Source organism: Amphiura filiformis, chromosome 3 (assembly GCF_039555335.1).
Source record: "Amphiura filiformis chromosome 3, Afil_fr2py, whole genome shotgun sequence".
NCBI lineage: Eukaryota > Metazoa > Echinodermata > Ophiuroidea > Amphilepidida > Amphiuridae > Amphiura > Amphiura filiformis.
In genome coordinates this window covers 31,925,061-31,931,923 of record NC_092630.1, presented here as the reverse complement: position 1 = coordinate 31,931,923, position 6,863 = coordinate 31,925,061, and positions in this window count along the sequence as shown.

Sequence of the window (6,863 nt, the reverse complement as noted above, 5' to 3'; positions counted from 1 at the left end):
ATGACACCCAACTTTAGAAGTGACGGGTATGTGTGCCTCGGCAAAATTGGGAACTTTTCTATCCGATGACGTGACAATGTTTTCTTTTTCAAAAATTGTGTACCCAATGACCTTTTTTTCAAAATGTTGTACCAAATGACCACCTTTAGATTTTTTTATTACAATCCCATTTTTTGAAACAACATAAGGCCCCTACTCTCTGACTCCGGTAGGCACATACCTGTCACTTTTTTCCCAAGAATAATTACAAAGAGACCATTTTTTCATGTTAAACTGTTCAAAATAACCCATAAAAGCATATTTTTAGAGAGGTGAAGTAAACATTTTTGTTGCATGCTAGTGAGTATGGAGGGGTCCACATTTTACATCCAATTTTTATTGCGGTCTTTTCTTGGATAATTCAAATGAGTAATGACCTTCATGCACATGTAGATAAACTGTTGTGATAATGTTGTGATATAGCCAAACAAAAAAAATTATTTCTTTTGCCCATCAGTAAAACGACCAAATAGAATCAATCAAGAAGAAGAGTATTTATAATGATATAAAATGAAGACATACAAAATTACTTGAAATTAAATTTATATACATCACAAAGAAGTATAGAGTGAGAGAAACATGATCTAAGTGAGGACATGGCCCTAGTGGGCAATGGCCTAAGTGGGACATGGACCTAGTGGGACATGGCCCTAGTGGGACATGGACCTAGTGGGACATGGCCCTAGTGGGACATGGACCTAGTGGGACATGGACCTAGTGGGACATGGCCCTAGTGGGACATGGACCTAGTGGGACATGGCCCTAGTGGGACATGGCCCTAGTGGGACATGGCCCTTGTGGGACATGGCCCTAGTGGGACATGGCCTAAGTGGGACATGGCCTAAGTGGGACATGGCCCAAGTGGGACATGGCCCAAGTGGGACATGGCCCAAGTGGGACATGGCCCAAGTGGGACATGGCCCAAGTGGGACATGGCCCAAGTGGGACATGGCCCAAGTGGGACATGGCCCAAGTGGGACATGGCCCAAGTGGGACATGGCCCAAGTGGGACATGGCCCAAGTGGGACATGGCCCAAGTGGGACATGGCCCAAGTGGGACATGGCCCAAGTGGGACATGGCCCAAGTGGGACATGGCCCAAGTGGGACATGGCCCAAGTGGGACATGGCCCAAGTGGGACATGGCCCAAGTGGGACATGGCCCAAGTGGGACATGGCCCAAGTGGGACATGGCCCAAGTGGGACATGGCCCAAGTGGGACATGGCCCAAGTGGGACATGGCCCAAGTGGGACATGGCCCAAGTGGGACATGACCTAAGTGGTACATGACCCTAGTGGGAATGGCCTAAGTGGGACATGGACTAAGTGGGACATGGCCTAACTGGGATGGGACTAAGTGGGATTTGGACCAAATGGGATTGGCCTAAGTGGGATTGGACCAAATGGGATTGGACCAAGTGGGAATTGCCCGAGTTTTCGAGTGAAACCCAGGAGTGAAACGAGGACTGAGCAGTAGCCACATCCATATCCCGGGGAGCGGGGGGTTCTCAGTACAAATGACCATACGGGGACGTGCTGCAAAATATGGGTAGCATTTTCAGCCTTTTGGTATATCAATGACCCCTTTTTCAAAGCCTATTTTGGTATATAGGCCTAAATGGGTCCTTTTTTTTTAATTTTCTCAATTTTTTCGGAAAATATTTCCCCAAAATTTTGGGAAAATTTGTAAAAACTAAGACAATTTGGGTTAACTTAAAATGTTGACTTTTGGTATATCAATGGGTCCACATTTCTTCAAAAATGTGTATATTTATGGGTCCATTTTCAAATTCTCAGCGGCACATCCCTACCAAAACCAAACTTGAGTATTACCCCCGAGCCCTATATGGTAGCGGCGCGGCGGCACCGCACCTGAGGCTAGGGTGGATGGAGGGATTCCTTAAAAACAATGGTGCTTCTACTGATGACGCAAGATGATGTCTTTCTGTTGTCTGGTCTTGTGCCCGGGGTTATCATTCGGAAAGAGGGGGGCGTCCAGTACAAAAAGTCGGCGTCAATATAATTGCGACCGTTTAGTCCTTTTTATTAATTAATAGTGATTAGTGAAGTCCAAAGTGACGGGGCGTGTGAAAGTTGAACGATCTCCTCATTCTCCTACACCTTTCTCCTGGGTAGGAGGGCATTTATATGATTCAATTACGGTATAGGGAATGACACCCCAACCCCAACCCCAGTTTGCCCATCTTTCATGTCTAGCCTATAGACCGGGCGCGGCCGCGCGGGCTATAGATTCTCTTGCAGTAAGACTCTGGTCCCGGTTCAACAAAAAAGATCCCAATGAGTCCACCGTAAAGAACCACAAGTCGTAACTGAACCTGAAAATATAATTTACGGAAATTCAAGAACCTTTTGGAGAATCATTGCATTTCTGCAGAATTTTAAGAGAACAAACAGGTTCCTCAGAATAAAGAATCCTTTTGGAATAGGTATCTAGTTCTTAGAGTCTTGTTTGTTTGTGTTGTGATGCTTTATAATGCAAAATATTTTGTAAAACTCAAAGGTACATGTATTAAATAAATTTGAACTTGAATTGAATTAGAGTGTTTTTAAGAACTCTAAGAACTAAATGTTAAAACACAATAACTCAGATAAGTTCAGCTTATATTTTTCTTTCACCCTGTTTCAAGCTCCTTCAATAATTTCTTATGTGACCTTCTTTTTTTATACGATTTTTAAGTTCCTAAATACAACGAGCTAATGATATCTCTCTCTTTCTATCGTTATACTAATTTAAATTCAGGGACACAAAATCATGGACAAAATATAATAAAAAGCAATCACAGATGTCATATATTTATTTACCTGGCGAGTAAAGAAGATGTAATTATTGCTTTTCAGCAAGTTCGAACCTTCATTTCCGAAAACAAGCCGGTGCTGATAATTTCCCTCTCTTTTCACCAAGTTAAATATTAATTTACTTTCAGGGTTAAAAACATTAAAAGTTGTGAACGAGGCTAGTTATCCTGCAATTTGCAGATTTCACAAACAAATAAAAGCAATTAGTTAAGGTTTACGACCAAACAATTTGTTAAAATTGTACAGATTTAAATCTGAGCATTGTCGATTTTGTCAAAAGTGTTTTTTGTTTTTGTTTTTTATGTTGACAATCTTATATCACAAGTGGGTCATGATTATCCAACTTTTACGTACGATGCGAGGGGCGGACAATAAGTTCTCACTTTTGAACATGGTCACTGCATACCTTAAAATTCACATCTGACATGGCATTATGATCTGCCTTTTGAGCTCTTTTGGGGAAGAACGGTTTGATGGGGGGGGGGGGGGGGGGCTGAAAGGGGGCCCTGAAAATTTTGACCCTCCTAAGGGGGGGGCCTGAAAAAATGACCACAAATGTTCCTGGAAAAATTGAGTTTATATGCTTTTCTATGGGGTTGACCCATAATTTTCATGTCAAAAAGGGGCCCTGAAATTTTCGAGGTCTGCAAAGGGGGGCCCCGAAAAATGTTCGCGATAATTTTTTTTGCATCAGCCCCCCCCCCCTTACAAGTGTTTGTGAACGGTCCCTAATATAGGCCTACATAACTTTTGTTACCAGGGTGTTATTAGTTTTTGAGAAAATGCAAAAATAGCCACAAATTTAACACAGGGTGTAGTACCCCCTTAACAATAGACTAAAACACAATAGTGATTAAACGGAAATCGTATCAATATGGAGCCTGTCCCGGCCTGGTCCTGAGACTCGTCTCAGGCCTCATCGAGACTCCAAGATTATTGCATTTTACGTATTAGATATCTATGATAGCATAAATCTGCCGGCTTTTTGGGAAGGAAAGTTTGATGTACAGAAGTGCTATCATATATGTGGGGAATGTGTCTTAGATAATTTTTAATCCGATATTAATCAGTGGCGTACCGTGGCCGCTCGGGCTGAAGAAAAGTCAATTTTGCCGCCCCTTCCCCAACAGCCCGAAAAGGTTGACCCCCCAAAAAAATAAAAGAAAATAACAAAATAAATAAAAAAGGATTTTTTACCCCGGGGGGCTGGCGCCCCCAAAGCCCCCCCAAATACCCGCATGTTAATAATGGACTAAAATACAAGTTACTAAAATGGAACCCCGGCCCAGCCTGATAATGAATCTCCAAATATAGAGCTCATCATAAAAATACATTTATCATATTTATCAAACTTGCACGCATGATATCTGAGAGCTCATTGGAAAGAAAAGTTTCATACCTGTTTTGAGTTTACTGTTTCCCTCCCTTATCCGAGATTGAGTTGAAAAATATTTAATTATTTGATTTATATTTAACATTTTCTCTGTTAAATGACATTTTAATTCCAATATTTTGCTACTTTCTATACTTTGAAGATGAACTATGATGCTAACCAAATAAAGAACACCCAGTATTATTATCAATGTATATTATTGTTAACCATAATTGCAATATAATTAAATCCGCAGTGCCAAAATGTACTGTTGATATTGGGCTGTGACCACTTGTTTCAAAATAAAGAAAATAACAAGTAATTAATACTAGTAATTAATAATTAAAAATCTTTAAACAATAAACTAAGAATAAATTGTGAAGGGCTAGAGAAATAAATGTGCATGGGGATATATGGACGTGTCTTGGATTAATTTTTAATCCGATATTAAAAATGGAAGGTCAATGTCGCTTCGATTGTCGAAGTATCGAACTAAAGGATGAGAGGATGATCCCGGGGGATGATCATAGCTCTGTACAGTACTCTTATCTACTACTATGTATACTTATCTAACCGTCTGACCGTGTACCGTCTGACCACCAGGGAAGTGGTCTGACAATCGCCGGGGACAATCGATCAATCAATCGAACTCGAACAGCACATTATCCAAAGTTAATGAAGCATGGAGAGGGATCTCACTAGCTGACCGGTATACTAGTGTTTTCTTACATCAACCATTCGATCGCATCCCCATCCTCTTCCCCATCTCGCTGTGTACGAGAGGAGAAAGTTTTCCAGTGCTAAAGAGGATAACTTTCGCGTTTTATTGAAATCATAAATGGGATTTTATAAGGATAATAATACCGTCATCTTTCGGTGAAGGAAAAGTAAGGATTCGTTTTCCTTCAGCCGTTGGACAGTGGAGATCTACCATGTATTTGCTACTGTTACATGCCATATTGGTTGCCCAACTATGTACGGGAGCCTATGCTCAACAGGGTAAGTGAATTCGGAGCACATTGGTTTTGGGGTATTGACATGTAAATATTATGTATACGAAATACTTCAACCTCAGCTTTAAGAAAGTTTATTTGTAGAAGTCGTAATATTGGTTTGCATTGCATGTGCAAATCTCTTGCTACAAAGAAAGTGATTTCATAGTGGTGGACTAAAATGATTATGCAGATCACCAGGGTACATGTACACATACAGAGGATTAGGAAACTACTTTGAGTCGCCTAAAATCAATTTTAAACGATCATTAAAATACGAGAACTCCCTTTCCTATAATAGCCTACATATGCAACCTCATACATATATCTTTTGTAAAATTATAAACATGTTTTACGAGTCATATCAAGGATTGAACTTGCAATACTCATCCAGATTCAGTTGACATTAGATCTTGATCTCTACTAAAGCTGCAACTTTGGAGCACGAAGTTCAGGTTCATAAGGGACGCACCATTAGATACCAAGGGGGGGGGGCTGGGTAGTTTTTTGAAAAAAAAAATTTTTGTCGCACCATCTGAGCAAAAAATTTGATGTCAAGGGTGAAAAAAAATTTGTCACAGTTAGTGAAGAAAAATTAACCTCATATAGCTTTTATATTGCAAAATTTTTCGCGCTTCGCGCGAATTTGCTCCTTTTTTCACCAAGAATATTTATTTTAGCTCCGAACTGGTACGTATTTTGTGCGCATTTGATTGTGAAAAGTTATTAATATGTGAGCCGGATCTGTGAGTGAAAACACTTGATTCGCTCTACTTCACAGATTTTCACCAAATTCCACCCCAATGTCAAAATTATTATAGAAATCTGTGCCTGCCGGGGCCACATGACTGATTGAGAGCATAGGCGTAGATCCCGGGGGGCCAATATTTGCTAGGGGTGGTCCATACAATCATCACCAATGTTGACGCATGTATGTGGGTTTCTGACAAAATTAATTTGATAAACCCCAATTTTTGCGCGCTTCGCGCGCATTTATTGTACATTTATACCATATTTCACCAGTTTAGCTTCAATATGCCAAAATTTTTCGCGCCAAAAGACGTTCATTATACTTTAAGAAAGTTTTTACACATAAAAATATTGATGTTTTGTGTGGCACTCGAAATTTAGGTGCTACAAAACGTAAAATGATCAAAAATATGGACAAAATTTGACAACTCGACAAACAAATTGTTGAAAATTATAGGACTTTACGATTGCAAAAAAAAAAAAAAAAATTGTCTCTCCGAGGTGTTGAAAAAAAAAAATTTTTCTTCATCCAGGGGCTAAAAAAAAAATTTGCTTCACCGAGGTACTAAAAAAAAAAATTTGTCACGACCCCAACTACCCAGCCCCCCTTGATATCTAATGGTGCGTCCCTAATCATATCATGATCATATCGTCATTATCGTGAACATGATGATGACGTTGTATCACACCTTATTTGGCATTTTGTTCATGTTTTGTTTAATTTTTGAACAAGATGATTGTCTTTACAACATATTTTAATTTTGATTATAAATCGATCAGATTAATTTCTTTTATAAAATTTTGAGAAGGCTTAAAAGGGCATTTCGTGATCCACAGCCTCATCCCCACTTTTCACGAAAAAAAAAATTGAGATTTTTTTATCACTGGAAACCTC